The sequence below is a fragment of the Malania oleifera genome, chromosome 6, assembly GCF_029873635.1.
Source record: "Malania oleifera isolate guangnan ecotype guangnan chromosome 6, ASM2987363v1, whole genome shotgun sequence".
Taxonomy (NCBI): Eukaryota; Viridiplantae; Streptophyta; class Magnoliopsida; order Santalales; family Ximeniaceae; genus Malania; species Malania oleifera.
This window is the reverse complement of record NC_080422.1, coordinates 67,931,462-67,949,048: the sequence shown is the minus strand read 5'-3', so window position 1 is coordinate 67,949,048 and position 17,587 is coordinate 67,931,462. Positions and strand designations below refer to the sequence as shown.

The following is a 17,587-nucleotide window of genomic DNA, read 5'->3' as shown; positions in this document are numbered from 1 at the left end:
CTCTCTCTCTCTCTCTCTCTCTCTCTCTCATGCAATGTAAGCTTCGAGGCCTGTAATTCAAATTCATAATGTTTGGCAGTTGTGAGATTTTTGGTCAATCTTGTAAATTTATTAATTTTAAGAATATTTCCTATTTATACTGTATTTTACAATAGTATTTTATTTGGTAATAATCTAGTAGAGGGTTTATTTATTACGAAAGAGGTATACTAGTAGTACTAGTATGTAAGTTACTTAAATTTATTTGCAATTTATTAATTTTAAGAATATTTCCTATTTATACTGTATTTTACAATAGTATTTTATTTGGTAATAATCTAGTAGAGGGTTTATTTATTACGAAAGAGGTATACTAGTAGTACTAGTATGTAAGTTACTTAAATTTATTTGCTTGATTTGAAAGCATACTAGGCCTATAGATATGTGATTGTAACGGCTTTTACTTGGAGTTGAATATTATGAATTCAATTTGGATATTAGTGCCATTTGATTCATGGTATCTTTCAACAATCTTGGGACTGTGATATGTATTACATCATATTCTAGCATTTGTTTTTGGTTTGGAATCTTACATGGTGTTAATCTCATATTCCCTAGGAGTGAGTGGTTCCCACAAAATGTAATTCTATTCGCAATCTCCCTAATAAGTGAGTTTCTTAGGAATCCCATTCGCATGATACGTATTCTTGAGACCAATTGCCCCCATTATTTTAATTGGTTGGACATTAATGCCCATATAACATAGTATTATACTATTATTGTATGCTACTATTGATAATAAAAATAGGAATCAATAAAAACTCAAGGGCATATTGTTCACAGCTTCATTCAACATTCCCAAGAATGTGATGCCAACTCTCACATTTGTTTACGCATTGGAATCTAACGTAGCAGGAATTTTAGCATCGTTAGGAATGAAGGATTGCCCCAAAACTTTGGCATCCCATTCCCACCCTCTTCCATGGGTAATTTTCATGGGAATCCTACTTTTGAGACCAAATTGCCTTCACTATTTTGATTGATTGAACATCAATGCCCCCCATAATATATTATACCACACTATTATTATGTTTAAAATAATAAATTATTAATAAAAATGAAAATATTATTATAATAAAATATAATGGTTAAAATTTGGAGACCATATTTACCCTGAATTATTTAAGTTAATTGGATTTTTAAGCGGTTAATTTTTTAAATTTATGATTCTTGAAAGTTTGAGGACATGGATTTAAGTAGGTGTATAATTGAAATAGTTATTGTTAATACACATGCCAAGGGCATAATGGTTACCTTCTTGAAATGCCTGCTAGGATTTCATGTTGAACCAAATACTAACATGCCTATGTACTAGGAATCTTACAACACGAACCAAACAAAAATATTACGATGAGGCATGGGATCTCATATTCAAAGATTCTTGAGAAAGTCATTCCATGGGATATGTTTGATGCTGCCAAACCCTGAAAGTATTCTTGTTTTATAATATAACATATAATATTTTGAGACCATATTGAACCGATTATTTTGGTTAATTGGATTATTATGCTTTCATTATTTTTTATTTATGATGGTAGAAAATTTTAAAACATGGATTTAAGTTGTTACATGTTATTAGTAGGTTTTTGTGCTGAAAATGTGATTAGTCGTCATATGTTGTTCATTCACATGTCAAGGGTATGATAGGATTCCCTTATTGAACCACACTGGCATGGGCATTCTATATACATTTCTAGGAAACTTACAACACAAATAAAACCAAAGTCTTCCCATAAGGCCAGCATCCCACTTCTAGGAGTGAGATTCCTGAGAATGTCATTCCTTGGGAATTCTTTTGATCCTATGAACGAAATGACACCTAGTGTTTATACCTCGTGTGAAGACTCAGGACCTATGTCAACCTGATATTATTGCCATGTTGCATTGTTATTCATTGTACCACCATCTTCTCCATAACTATTAATCATTGTAGTGCCATCACGACCGCCACAAGCCATCACCACATGATTCCGTGGCCCTCATTCAGCAATCCACTGACATTTCCGTCATACAACAACAAACCTTGCTGATACAAATCGTGAGCTTCTCCCGATCCCCACAATGAATCAACCAGTGGCATCCTCATTGTTGTCTTTGCTATAAACCATTGCTGCCTCGTCATTGCCATCACAAATAGCAGAGAAGATAGCAGTATCCATTGTCACCCAAATAGCAATGACCCCATTATTGTCTTCACTGTTGTCCCATGTTGCTGTTATTGCATTCTTCCTCACCACTGTGTGGGGAGCCTCAAATCATGTATAACTTCTCACTCTTCTTTGCATCAAATAATTGTTATCCTCATGGGAGAGAATTATGTGGAAGTAACAAAAGGAGTTAGACTAAACTGGTACTCTGAAATGACTAGCCCTGAATGGAATGTGTTAGTTGAGGCAGACTAATCTGAGCTAATTTGATAGAGAATTATGTGGAAGAAGCAAAAGGAGTTAAACTAAACTGGTACTCTGAAATGACCAGCCCTGAATGGAATGTGTTAGTTGAGGTGGACTAGTCTGAGCTAATTTGATAGAACAAGATGGACACTGTAAAAAAAGAAAAAGAAAAAAGAAAACAAACATTTTTAAAAAGAAAAAGAGAAAAAAACAATGATGTCCAAGGACTGGACTAAAGAGACTCTGTTTGTGTCCCCGAAGAGCAGTGTGATCAAGTTGGACAATACTTCAATAATGAAGTCACAGGCTTGCGCAGGGATGTTGGAGACCTTAGCAGTAAATTGATAAAGGCAATAGCCCATTTAGATAGGCTGCTAGAAGATGAGGGACTTGAGAGTGTGAATGATAATAGTGATTCTGTAGCCCTATTCATGTATGATTCCTCAACTATGTATTTGAGAGCCTATCCACTAGAAAGAACTCTAAAAGATCTGAGGGCACAAAGGACATGCCAAAGTTAACATCTAAGCCCAAAGAATCCATGAAGGAACTCGAGGAGGTGGAAATTGCAGAAATTAAGCCATCTGTGGAGGGTAAATCAGTTGAGTTCAAGGCTGAAGATGCAAGTGAGATTGCATTATGGAATTTGCCATTCCTGATAAGTTTGTCTTCAATGACTCTGCCCACTTGCATTCATATTTAGTTTTTAAGCCTGGGATTATGTCATTCAGAATTTGCTTGATTCTTCTGTTAAGCATCCTTCAAAAAAAGAAAGAAAGTTGTTTAATTTGAGGTTGAATTTTTATCAATTGGGAGAGAATGATGCATTTAGCTCTGCCTTTGATCTCCTCTTCTGTCCTGCTCTCCTCTTCACCCTTCTACTGTCTTCTTTCTTCTTCTTCTTCTTCTTTTACAGCAGTAGCTCTATTGCAAATGCTCCATTCCTATGCTTCTCTTCCCTCCCAAAGCATTTAGCTCATTGACAACAAATCCTGCTTGCACCCAATTTCAACAAAAAATGCATAAACCTGCTCCCACAAAGATTTGCTAAAAGAGCAATTTAAAAGAATATAGTTGACATATTTTTGAATTTCTTCAAAGAACACATCCTCAAGTGCTACATCTTCTACATTTCTTGATTTCTCTTGATGTTTCATTGATGTTCTTGTATGAGTTTTCCTTTGGGTTTGGCGTTCGCTTGCCATAGCAAAGAAATTTGACATCTTGGACTTTGCCCATGGCCCTCCATTCTCTTCCTTCACTCTCTATTGTTTAGGTGATTTTCAAGGTGGTTTCTTTTACAAGTTTCTTTGGCATCTTGCGGAGCTTCTCTCTCTCTGTACTCCTCTTCGTCATCCAACTTGTCTAATCTGATATCTTGAGTTACATATACACTCCCACTTCGTGAATTTTATTTTTTTTTGGAAGTGAAGAAATCAAAAATTCTTTTTATTATTTTATTATTTTTTTTTATTTTTTTTCGCACTTACATATTTTTCTCTCTTTAGGAATGCCAAATTTAGAGTTCTTCCAAAGGACTGAGTCAATATAATTTCAACTGAAAATACAGAAGTTTGCAAATTTTAGCTCAAGATTGTGTTGAAAAAAAGGTCCAGCTTTGATCAAGGTTATATGGGAGGGGGCGTGTGCCCTATGAGAGGTTATATCAGCACCATATACTACTAAACTCCATCGCCAATCTTGAATTTAGATTGAACAATTTTTGCAATCCCTCGTTGCTTCAATATTCTTCATTTGGTTTTCCTTAGCAGCATCAAATTTTCGATGCCAAAGAGTACTTATTGTAGTATTTTCAGTCGTTTGTCGTTACCTTTTAGCTTTAGCCACCAGTGAGATCTCTCCTCTTTTGTTATTTTCTTTTATTATTCAATACTTGGTTAGAAGTGGAGCTTTTTTGTTTTTATGATTTGTAGGCTTAATATATGCATTTTTGTTTTTTGTTTTCCATTTCCAAATCTTGGAGTATACAAAATTTTTCAAAAAGTACAATGGGCCAAAGAAATTTAAAATAGACTAAAAAGCCTTGATCTTAATAAAGCATCAACATCAAAAATCAATACTCTAACAAAAGATTCTTCAACAGAAGAAATGCAAAATTTATCAAAACAATTTAAGCAAGTTGAGTTTGATTTACCTTATTCTAAAAATAAGATTGAAGGTTTAATAGAAACAATATCTATTGAATCAGAAAAGTCATTTCAAACTCAAATAGAAGAAATTCAAACCATCTTTAATGGAGAGCCAAGTATTAACAAAGTACATTGGCAAGGTAAGAATTTCTATCATAAACCTACCCCTCTAGATCTTCAAATAGAAGAAAGACATCTTGTTGCTCAAGCAAAATATGATGGCAACACCTACTATGAATGGAATCTTGATGGTCAATCTGAGCATCAAATTCTAAACACTCTTCAAGAGATGATTATGGCATCATCCTCGTATAGAACCAAAGGTAATTATGATAATCAGATTGCAATTGCCCTAACTATAGGATTCACTGGTGGTTTAAAAGGATGGTGGGACAATTATTTCACAGAAGCTTAAAGGAATGAAATTTTAACGAAAGTTAAAATTGAATATCAAGTTCAAGGAATTGAAACTGTAACTAGACAATCAGAACACGCAGTTTCAACTTTAATCCTCGCCATCATGAAGCATTTTGTTGGCGATCCAATTCAATATCAAGAAAGAACTTCTGAGGGGGCATTTTTCAAACCAAAGGGCATGAAATTCCATTCATACTGTCCGAAAGGAACATTGAAAGCTGTTTTGTATTTACCTTTTTCAGCAATTTGTATTTGCCAAAAACCCGATTTCATATCAAAATTTGAGAAAATTGCTGCACTGTGCAGTCTTCCTAATAAATCTTTTTTATTAGGAATTGGATATCTAAACCATTGAAAAACTTTGTTTAAAGGTTTATAATTGGTCTTGGTACTCCTCTTTCTATTTCTGCTTGATTTTGGACATAGAAAGTTGAGCAATTCCAAGGGGACTTTGATTTTCTTATCAATTTCTTCTCAATGAGAGATTTGAATTTCCTTTTTGCAATACTCGAGCAATTCCTGATTCATTTGAATTGGTCGAGCTTTAGTTGGAATATTTCTTTCGTTGAATTCTTTTTTGTATGGTAGCTCAATAATGTGTTTTTTCCTTTCCCAAGATGCATTAGGAATATCTGAACATATTCCTTGTTCAAATTTTTGCGTTAATTGAGTTATTCTTTAATGAATATCTTGATTTTGTAATTGTTCTTTAATATTCTTATTTTTAATTTCTCTAGTTAGAAAATTAATGTCTTTTCTTATTTTGAATAAGGTTGACTATTGAATTATCTTTGACTATGTTGATTTTCTTTTCCCTTATTGTGTTAAAGAATTTGAAACAAATCTCTTTACCATTTATTTTAGTTTTTATTCCTTCCTGGTCTGTGAAAAAGGGATAGATCGAGGTGAGGAATGGTGTTCCTAAGATAACAACTTGACTTAGATTTTTAACAATGATAAATGAAGTTTGTATACAAATATCATTGTTGCAGATATGAGCGTTAGATAGCTTATATTTAACCCCGATTTTAACTTGATTAGCTGCATATAATTGTTCAATAGTTTTTTCAAAATACTGAGTTGGAATAAATCCTTCTTGAATAAATTATTGTTCTGCAAAAACTTTCTAATCAAAAAATCTGGGAGTTTTGTTTACCTTTTATAAATTCAATTTGAAAATCAAAGCTTGACAAAATTCCTTGCCATCGGGAAAGAATTTGTTTTGAAACCAAGTTTTGGACATCTTTTTGTAAAATTTCTTTTGCCAATTAACAATCAACTCTTAAAAGAAATTCTTTATTGAAAAGATCATCTTGAAATTTTTGAATACATAAAACAATTGATAAAATCTCTTGTTTTATAGTTGAATAATTTAATTGAGGTCAGACCAAACTCCTGAATAGAATCTTACAATTCTTTCTTTGCCTTCCCATCTTTGTTTTAGGATACCTCCATAACCTATATTCGAAGCATATATTTCAACTATCAAAAAGGCTTGAGGGTGTGGAATGCTAAGAACAGGCAAGGTTCTTACTTGAGTCTCAACCTTCTTAACAACTTCAGTGTTCATTTTCCAGGCAAAAGGATTCTTTTTTAGTCTTTAAAATAAAGGCTTGACTATTTTCCTAAGGTTGGGGAAAAAGTTCGCTGTGTAATTTAAGCATCCTAAGAATCTTTGTAGTTGATTCTTGTCTTTAATTTCATAAGGAAATCTATCAACGAAACTGATGGCTCTTTGGATAGGCTTGATCGTTCCTTGATTAATTTTATGACCAAGGAATCTTATTTGAGTTTGGAAAAGTTTCATTTTTGATTTAGATAAAACTAATCCATTGGACTCAGGAGCAGACTTGAATTGCATTCAAGAAGGATTTATACCAAATCAGTATTTTGAAAAAAATACTGAACAATTATATGCAGCTAATCAAGTTGAAATGAAGGTTAAATATAAGCTATCTAACGCTCATATTTGCAACAGTGATATTTGTAGACAAACTTCATTTATCATTGTTAAAAATCTAAGTCAAATTGTTATCTCAGGAACACCATTCCTCACCTTGATCTATCCCTTCAAGAAGGAATAAAAACTAAGATAAATGGTAAAGAGATTTGTTTCAAATTCTTTAACCCAATAAGGGAAAATAAAATCAATAGAGTCTAAGATAATTCCATAGTCAATCTTATTCAAAATAAGAAAAGACCTTAATTTTCTAATTAAAGAAATTAAAAATTAGAAGCTTAAAGAACAATTACAAAATCAAGATATTCAGAAAAGAATAACTCAATTAACACGAAAATTAGAGCAAGAAATATGTTCGGATATTCCCAATGCATTTTGGGAAAGGAAAAGACACATTGTTGAGGTACCTTATGAAAAATAATTCAACGAAAGAAATATTCCAACTAAAGCTTGACCAATTCAAATGAATCAAGAATTGCTCGAATATTGCAAAAAGGAAATTCAATCTCTCATTGAGAACAATTTGATGAGAAAATCAAAGTACCCTTGGAGTTGCTCAGCTTTCTATATCCAAAATCAAGTAGAAATAGAAAGAGGAGCACCAAGACCAATTATAAACCTTTAAACAAAGTACTTCAATGGATTAGATATCCAATTCCTAATAAAAAAGATTTATTAGGAAGACTGCACGGTGCAACAATTTTCTCAAAATTTGATATGAAATCGGGTTTTTTGCAAATACAAATTACTGAAAAAGATAAATACAAAAAAACTTTCAATGTTCCTTTCGGACAGTATGAATGGAATGTCATGCCCTTTGGTTTGAAAAGTGCCCCCTCAGAATTCCAAAAATATTATGAATGATATCTTTAATCCTTATACTCAATTTGCAATTGTCTACAATGATGATGTGGTAATCTTTTTCAGAACCAATAGGTCAACACTTCAAACATCTAGAAAAATTTTTCAAAATTATCAAATCCATTGGATTAGTTTTATCTAAATCAAAAATGAAACTTTTCCAAACTCAGATAAGATTCCTTGGTCATGAAATTAATCAAGGAACGATCAAGCCTATCCAAAGAGCCATCAGTTTTGCTGACACAAGAATCAACTACAAAGGTTCTTAGGATGCTTAAATTACATAGCAAACTTTTTCTCCAACCTTAGGAAAATAGTCAAGCCTTTACTTCAAAGATTAAGAAAGAATCCTTCTACCTGGACAAATGAACACACTGAAGTTGTTAAGAAGGTTAAGACTCAAGTAAGAACCCTGTCTGTTCATAACATTCCACACCCTCAAGCCCTATTGATAGTTGAAACAGATGCTTCAAACAAACATTATGGAGGTATCCTAAAACCAAGATGGGAAGGCAAAAAAAGAATTGTAAGATTCTATTCAGGTGTATGTTTTGACCCTTAATTAAATTATTCAACTATAAAACAAGAGATTTTATCAATTGTTTTATGTATTCAAAACTTTCAAGATGATCTTTCAATAAAGAATTTCTTTTAAGAGTTGACTGCAAATCGGCAAAAGAAATTTTACAAAAAGATGTTCAAAACTTGGTTTCAAAACATTTTTTTTCCCGATGGCAAGGAATTTTGTCTAGCTTTGATTTTTTAATTGAATTTATAAAAGGAGCAGAAAACTCCCTTCCAGATTTTTTGACTAGAGAGTTTTTGTAGAACAATGAGCGCCCCGGATAAGCTAAAAGGGACAAGAACGCCCAATTCAAAATTCTGTTCAAAAGGAGATTATGCCTGATAATCTCAAACCCGCCTTCCTCTTCAAAAAGTCAAATTCCTAAGTCTCAATTTCCTCAAAAGAATTTATTAAGTTTACCTTTGATATCTTCCCCAAGATTTCAAATCCTTGAAGCAATCGAGCAGTCCCCTCCTCAATCTCCTTCTTCAAACTACCTTCAAGCTGCCCAGAAGTCAAAAATCTCTTCTTCATCTTCTAAGTTTCCTTCAACTCCAGAATTCTCTTCAAATTTCATTAAAGCCCAATACATATCAAAAGAGCCTATGATCATTGTCTCGATCATAGAACCTCACTATTTTGGAGGATCAAACACCTCCATTGCCCAGAAAATTCTTCTTTTAGGACTTTCTTTTATTCCAGATGATTTTTTCAAAACTCAAAAATTCTATGGATTCATTCTTGGGGATTCAAACCCAATTACTCTGAAAAAACATTTTAACAAAGACGATTTGAATTGGATTGATTTCTGCACAATTCGAATTGAAAAGGTTTTAAGCCCAATGGATTGGAACATGTCAATGGCAAAGCAAAAACCATTTTCAGTGACGTTCAATCCCCAAGGATATTCTTACTACGACTATCAAAAGGCTTGGTATAACGCCTTTTATCTTTGTAGTTTCAATCATTCTTGGTTTTTCAACTTTAAAAGAGAGCTTCAAAAAACAGTTTCAATTTGGTTTCTCGAATGGTGGATCTATTTCGGCACAACAGAACAGATCATCCCGGAGTTTGCCAAGCCAGGATTTCAATTGTTTCAACAGGCCATGAATTTAGAGGATAATTCTTTGGCATCTTTCAAATATTTTTTCTCAGCTTAACGTTCCTTGGATAGTTTGCTGGGATTTTATCAAAGTTCAAGACCACAGCTTTGCTCTCTCATTAGCAAGACAGTTTAAGATCAAATGGTGGTATAATTTCATCGCCGAGAGACTTCACTCCAATAATGTCAAAAATTGGATCAACCAAGTCAAAGGTTTGGCCGGGTCATCTTCAACAAAGAAGCAATCTAATTTCCTCACTAGACGAAGCCTGTTCGTAGCCAAGCTGGCAACAGCGGAATCAGATGAAGAAAGTGCAAGAATTTTGGAAGAATTCAAGAAATCTAGTCCTCAAAAGACTCATTCCTCATCAGTAGTGAATGATCCATTTCAAGACTCTCAAGATTTGTATGAATCGAATATTGATCCAGATATGTTTCTGTAATAATTGCAAGTCTCTTCAAATTATTTTAGTTGGTCCAGGCATTTGCAAGCGGATCCCAACCATATACGGATGCCAGTCACTTCAAATTATTATTTTCAACTTTTGAAGATTCCTCTTTATCGGTAGACATAAAAGCAATGGTCCAGATTCATCCACTTCAATTATCGGATAAGATCGCCATCCATCGCAATCTTATCGGATCTCTTTATTATTATAATTTGTATAATGTTGTCAGGAGGGAATCTTTTCTTGCTTTTTCTCCCTCTATATAAATTATGTCATTATTAAGTGAAGGGCAAGTGTTTTTTTTTTTCTTCGAAGTGTTTGGCTGAACTGGAAGAAGCTCTTCTCTCCTATGTAATTTTGTAAGTGTATTAAGTTTGTGTTTCTTTTATGTGATCTTATATTGTATTTAAATATTTTAATCTTGTATTGTATTTTAATCTTATTTAAGTTTGACTTTATTTTCTATTTTATTTTCTAAAATATACCCTTAAAATATATCCTGTGTAGGAAATGGTATCAAAGCCAAGTTTTATTTTCCTTGTTAACAAATTCATCTAGATTCAAACTACACTAGATCGTCTAAGTTTGCATCTATCCGAAAGCCTCAAGCTTTGGTGTCTAGCATTGGTCAGCCAAGGAAAATCTGTTGGTAAGCCCTTTTTGTTTAGGGTGGTCATAGTGGTGGCCCCGTTTGAGGAGCTAGGATTTGGAAAAATGCCTTCTTAGATAGTCAACCTGTAGTTCAAATTAAAATGGATAAGTTAATTAGGAAACTAATTAAAGGTTCTAATAGTAATAGAAGTGAAAATAATATGGAAAATATAGAAAAAATTGATGAAAGACTTGATCAAATAGAAAATCAATCTCTGAATAATCAACTTTGCCTTTCAATAGATAATATTGAAAGATATCTCAAAAATTGGAATGTTCCTAACATTCAAATAGAAAAAATATATCAAAAAGATTCCTTTGAACCACAATCAAAATCAATTGTCAAAATTGTAGAAAGAACACATTCAATCTCAAATAATTGTGAAAATATTGAATTATTATCAAAAAGGGATATTCAATATTGAAGGGACACATTCAATCTCAAATAATAGTACACAAAGATAATGCTTCTTGGTTTATATAATTGATAATTGCACCATAAGTCAGTTCTTTGTATGGAATTGATCCCTCATATTTGTTCCTAATTCTTTCTCTAACTTGCTTTGCAAACAATATGGGAAGTCCCAAGATGAACCTCTCTTTCCAGTAGGATTGATTGCAATCACTTCTAGAAAATACTTTAGATAAAAATACATCTTTGTACCATCTAAAATCTTGAAGTTTTCTACAAGATAAATTGGAAAGAATTTCAGAAGTTCTTTCTTGATATTGATGTTGATGGCGAGGATTAAAGTTGAAAATGCATGTTCTGATTGTCTAGTTACAGTTTCAGTTCCTTGAATTTGATATTCAATTTTAACTTTTGTTAAAATTTCTTTCCTTTCAGCTTTTGTGAGATAATTGTCCCACCATCATTTTAATCCACCAGTGAATCCTATAGTTAAGGCAATTGCAATCTGATGATTAGAATTACTTTTGATTCTATAGGCCGATGATGCCATAATCATCTCTTGAAAGAGTGTTTAGAATTTGATGCTTAGATTGACCATCAATATTCCATTCATAGTAGGTGTCGCCCTTGTATTTTGCATGAGCGACAAAATGTCTTTCTTCTATTTGAAGATTTGGAGGGGTAGGTTTATGATAGAAATTCTTACCTTGCTAATGTACTTTGTTAATACTTGGCTCTCCATTAAAGATGGTTTGAATTTCTTCTATTTGAGTTTGAAATGACTTTTCTGATTCAATAGATATTGTTTCTATTAAATCTTCAATCTTATTTTTAGAAGAAGGTAAATCAAGCTCAACTTGCTTAAATTGTTTTGATAAATTTTGCATTTCTTCTTCTGTTGAAGAATCTTTTGTTATGATACCACTTGTAACACCCCGACCCTCTATGTGGGTCCGGAATGCTACAAAAACATAACATACATGTCTCTCTGATACCATACATATACAACCCGCCCAAATAAGGGGAAACGAGTGTTCCATTCTAATCATCATATACATACATAGCGGAAATTACATACTAATACATCTAACACTTACCAGAGTTCTAACTATTTCCCACATACATACATAACTAATTCCATATCCTGTTATTACAATCCACAAAATAACAAAACTACTGTTTATGTCTCACCAGCTCTGACAATATCTATCGATTGTCTAACAGTAGCCCAACAGTACGCTAGACTCGATCCCCTGAAGGACTTGAAACATGATTTGTATGATAGGGTGAGACACCTCTCAGTAAGACAGATTATATTATTACCAGTGTGTGGCTAGCATGAGTTGTTGTGTACACATATTATTGTTAACATTTAAATACATTTAACTGACATTCTAGAAACGGTATTGCAATATATCTGTCGGCAAACCCATAATTTCATAATAAAATACTTCTGGCTCAATATAGCCCATTTTATAGTAAATATGCCCATATATGCCTAGAAGATACAACCTGGATTGCTGAATTAGTGTCGTCACGCATTCACATACTACTACGACATGCTTCCTCCCATGACGAGTTATGCGGCCCTTGGGCTGAACCTAGCATATAACCGGCCGGCTATAACTAAGTAGTAAGTACAATTGTGCCTACCCTATACCCAAAATTCTGCATCGGGAGAGTCACTCAGAATTCTGCATCGGATGGGTCCCGGAATTCTACATTGGGGAGTACTCCCCAGGACTCTAAAATCAACTATCCAATACCAACACTCTCTCTAAGACGGATGGTTGCAGTATCTCCCAACATATAGCTACGGTACTGTGCTCATAACATAACATCATATTCATAGGGCTCTAAAATCATATATGACAATTTACATCTTAAAACTGAAATCATAATTCATTTTCATAAAACTGTATAAAATATAAACTGTTCGTAATTCTGTGGAATATCTGTCATATACTGTTTACTAACATCGGCACCTGGCCATCATATCTAATCTCGGCTCATAGCTGTTACAATTCAGTATTACACAAAACCTGTTCATTCATGCCAATTAAAACTATACTCATGCCACACAATTTTTCACCTGCTAAATCATAAATAAAATAACTACTTGAGAGAATAGACACTGCTGAAAATAGGGGTATGAGTATCTCCAAGTTGTTATTTTACTAAAATATAGATACGTAGTTAAGTACTGGAAAAACGGAGATAATCAACCCTACCGCCTTTGATTCGTATTAAAACAAGCCTACAGTTTGAAACCCCAAATTTTCAATCGATGAAAACATTCAGAAAGTCCAGTACTTTAATCCAAAAATATCATATTCGAATTTAATTGGTTGGTTTTGAAAATAAAGTCTTTTAACCGAACCCTAGGCTCGAAAGCCTCGAAAAAGCCGTAACCATATATATATAAACATATCCAGTATTTCAATTGGTTAAAACTTGCAAAAGTAACTGACATAATATAATCCCCTTACTTGATTCCCGAAAAACGACTCGGAACTCTTGAAAAATGAAACCCTAACTTTTGGAGCGAGGCCTGAAAACAAGATCCCATGAGCCAGGAGGAGAGAGAGAGAATCGGGGAGAACTTGTGAGTGATCCGGGGGACTTAGAGAGAGAGAGAGAGAGAGGAAATGAGAGTTATATAATAAAAATATAACTTAGCCCTTAAGTAACTTAAAATATCTCCTCCAAGATATTTATATATAAATATCTAAAAATATCTCCTCCAATATATTTATTTGTTTATTTATTTCTTTATTTTATTTTTTTCTATTCGGGTTATTACATTCTCCCCTTACGAAAATTTCATTCTTGAAATTTGCTGACCGACTCCCATCACATTCACTGGATTACTAATGATCTCCTGATCCGACTTTAGGAAGAGCCGATGCCACTCACATAGCAGCCCTATCCCAAGTTTATTACCTACCCTCATTTATGGCGGAGGAATACCATGGTTACATACCATGTCTCAGGAGATTACAATAGCCATATAAAAATCTCCCTAAGACCATCCATATACCAAAATCGTAAACACACCGATAATTTAAACAAACCTACTCTAAACAACCTATATGCAAAACCAAACTTACCTAAGCTGTCATACTTACTTGTTTAACGCTGAGCCCTTCTAAATAACCGTGGGTACTTCTGGCGTATTTTTGTCTCTAATTCCCATGAAGCTTCCTCAATTGCATGATTATACTAAAGTACCTTCACAAGCAGAATCCTCTTAGTACGTAGCTCCCGTTCCTTACTGTCTAGAATCTGAACCGGTATTTCATTATATGCTAAAGTGTCCCGAGCTTCAAAGAATTGTAACTGATCACATGTGAAGGATCTGAAACATATTTCCTCAGCATGGACACGTGGAACACATCATGAATCCTAGACAGTGCTGGGGGTAATGCGATCCTATACGCCACCGGATTGACCCTTTACAAGATCTCAAATGGCCCGATGTATTTAGGGCTCAACTCGCCCTTCCTGCCAAATCACATCACCCTTTTCATCAGAACAATCCTAAAAAATATAGCATCACCTATATCAAACTTTAGCTCCCGTCGGCGTATATCTGCGTAGCTCCTCTGCCGGCTCTGTGCTGCTTTAATTTGTTTCCTGATGAGCTTGACCTTGTTAGAAGTCTGCTGAACAAGCTCTGGCCCCAACATCTGCCGCTCACCAACTTCATCCCAATACAACGGAGATCGGCACCTTCGACCATATAGTGCCTCATACGGTGCTATCCCGATACTAGTCTGATAATTGTTATTATGTGCAAACTCAACCAACGGCAGATATTTTAATCCAACTACCCCCGAAGTCCAGTACACACGCCCGCAACATATCATCTAGAATCTGGATGGTCAGGTCCTCTTTGACTGACCATCGGTCTGTGGGTGAAAAGCAGTATTGAACGTGAGTTGAGATCCCAACGCTTCCTGTAGACTCTTCCAAATCGGGAAGTAAACTGCGGATCCCTATCTGAAACGATAGACACTGGCACCCTATGCAATCTGACAATCTCCTGAACATAAGGTTCTACCAGCTTATCCATGGAATAATTGACTTTAACCGGGATGAAATGGGCAGTCTTCGTCAGTTTGTCAACAACTACCCAAATAGCATAAATAGCATTCTGTCCATAAAGTGCTAATGGCAACCCTGTGACAAAATCCATGGAAATGTGCTCCCACTTCCACTTAGGGATGAGAAGTGATTGCAATGGTCTTGTTGGCCTCTGATGCTCGGTCTTCACTTGCTGGCATGTCAGACACTGCTGACCGAAATGGGCGATCTCTCTTTTCATGTTGGACCACTTGAAAGATTTTCGTAGATCTCTATACATCTTCGTGCTACGTGGACGCACTGTATAGAGCGAGCGATGTGCCTCGTTTAAAATGACCCGTTTAATCTCAGCATCATTCAGTACGCATATCCTGGTGTGAAATCTCAACACCCCGTCATCTGAGATATTGAAATTTGGTTTCAATCCATTCTGCACTCCCTCCATAACTTCTACCAGCTTTGTATCTTTCGTCTGAGCTATCCAGATCCTTTTCCGTAAGGTCGGTTGCATAACCAGGCTAACAATGAACGCCTTGTAATTTCCTTCCACCATCTCCACACCCAACCTTTCTAGGTCCATAAAGTCTTTCATCAATTTTTTCTATATTTTTCATATTATTTTCACTTCTATTACTATTAGAAATTTTAATTAGTTTCCTAATTAACTTATCCATTTTGATTTGAACTACAGGTTGACTATCTAAGAAGGCATTTTTCCAAATCCTAACTTCTCTAATGGGACCACCACCGAGACCACCCTAAACCAAACGGGCTGACCAACAGATTTTCCTTGGCTGACCAATGCTAGACACCAAAGCTTGAGGCTTTCAGATAGATGCAAACTTAGACGATCTAGTGTAGTTTGAATGTAGATGAATTTGTTAACAAGGAAAATAGAACTTGGCTCTCATACCATTTTCTACCCAGGATATTTTTTAAGGGTATATTTTAGAAAATAAAATCAAACTTAAATAAGATTAAAATACAATACAAGATTAAAATTTTAGAATACAATACAAGATTACATAAAAGAAACACAAACTTAATACACTTACAAAATTACATAAGAGAGAGGAACTTCTTCTAGTTCATCCAAACACTCAGGAAAAAAAAAAAAAAAAACTTGCCCTTCACTTACAAATGACACAATATATATAGAGGGAGAAAAAGCAGAAAAAGATTCCCTCCTGACAACATTATACAAGTTATAATAATAAAGAGATCGGATAAGATTGCATTGGATGGCGATCTTATCCAATAATTGAAGTGGATGAATTTGGACCATTGCTTTTATGTCTACCGATAAAGAGGAATCTTCAAAAGTTGAAAATAATAATTTGAAGTGACTGACATCCCTATATGGTTGGGATCCGCTTGCAAATGCCTGGAACAACTAAAATAATTTGAAGAGACTTGCAATTATTACAGAAACATATCTGGATCAATATTCGATTCATACAAATCTTGAGAGTCTTGAAATGGATCATTCACTGCTGATGAGGAATGAGTCTTTTGAGGACTAGATTTCTTGAATTCTTCCAAAATTCTTGCACTTTCTTCATCTGATTCCGCTGTTGCCAGCTTGGCTACGAACAGGCTTCGTCTAGTGAGGAAATTAGATTGCTTCTTTGTTGAAGATGACCCGGCCAAACCTTTGACTTGGTTGATCCAATTTTTGACATTATTGGAGTGAAGTCTCTCGGCGTTGAAATTATACCACCATTTGATCTTAAACTGTCTTGCTAATGAGAGAGCAAAGCTGTGGTCTTGAACTTTGATAAAATCCCAGCAAACTATCCAAGGAACGTTAAGCTGAGAAAAAATATTTGAAAGATGCCAAAGAATTATCCTCTAAATTCATGGCCTGTTGAAACAATTGAAATCCTGGCTTGGCAAACTCCGGGATGATCTGTTCTGTTGTGCCGAAATAGATCTACCATTCGAGAAACCAAATTGAAACTGTTTTTTGAAGCTCTCTTTTAAAGTTGAAAAACCAAGAATGATTGAAACTACAAATATAAAAGGCATTATACCAAGCCTTTTGATAGTCGTAGTAAGAATATCCTTGGGGATTGAACGTCACTGAAAATGGTTTTTGCTTTGCCATTGACATGTTCCAATCCATTGGGCTTAAAACCTTTTCAATTCGAATTGTGCAGAAATCAATCCAATTCAAATCGTCTTTGTTAAAATGTTTTTTCAAAGTAATTGGGTTTGAATCCCCAAGAATGAATCCATAGAATTTTTGAGTTTTCAAAAAATCATCTAGAATAAAAGAAAGTCCTAAAAGAAGAATTTTCTGGGCAATGGAGGTGTTTGATCCTCCAAAATAGTGAGGTTCTATGATCGAGACAATGATCATAGGCTCTTTTGATATGTATTGGGCTTTAATGAAATTTGAAGAGAATTCTGGAGTTGAAGGAAACTTAGAAGATGAAGAAGAGATTTTTGTCTTCTGGGCAGCTTGAAGGTAGTTTGAAGAAGGAGATTGAGGAGGGGACT

General features: G+C 34.4%; 1 protein-coding gene across 5 annotated transcripts in view; it reads left to right on the top strand.

Moving 5' to 3' along the window:
- The window catches only part of LOC131157573 (autophagy-related protein 18b), a 60,571-nt gene that overhangs the window by 32,045 nt on the left and 10,939 nt on the right, over nucleotides 1-17,587 (top strand). The window lies entirely within an intron of this gene.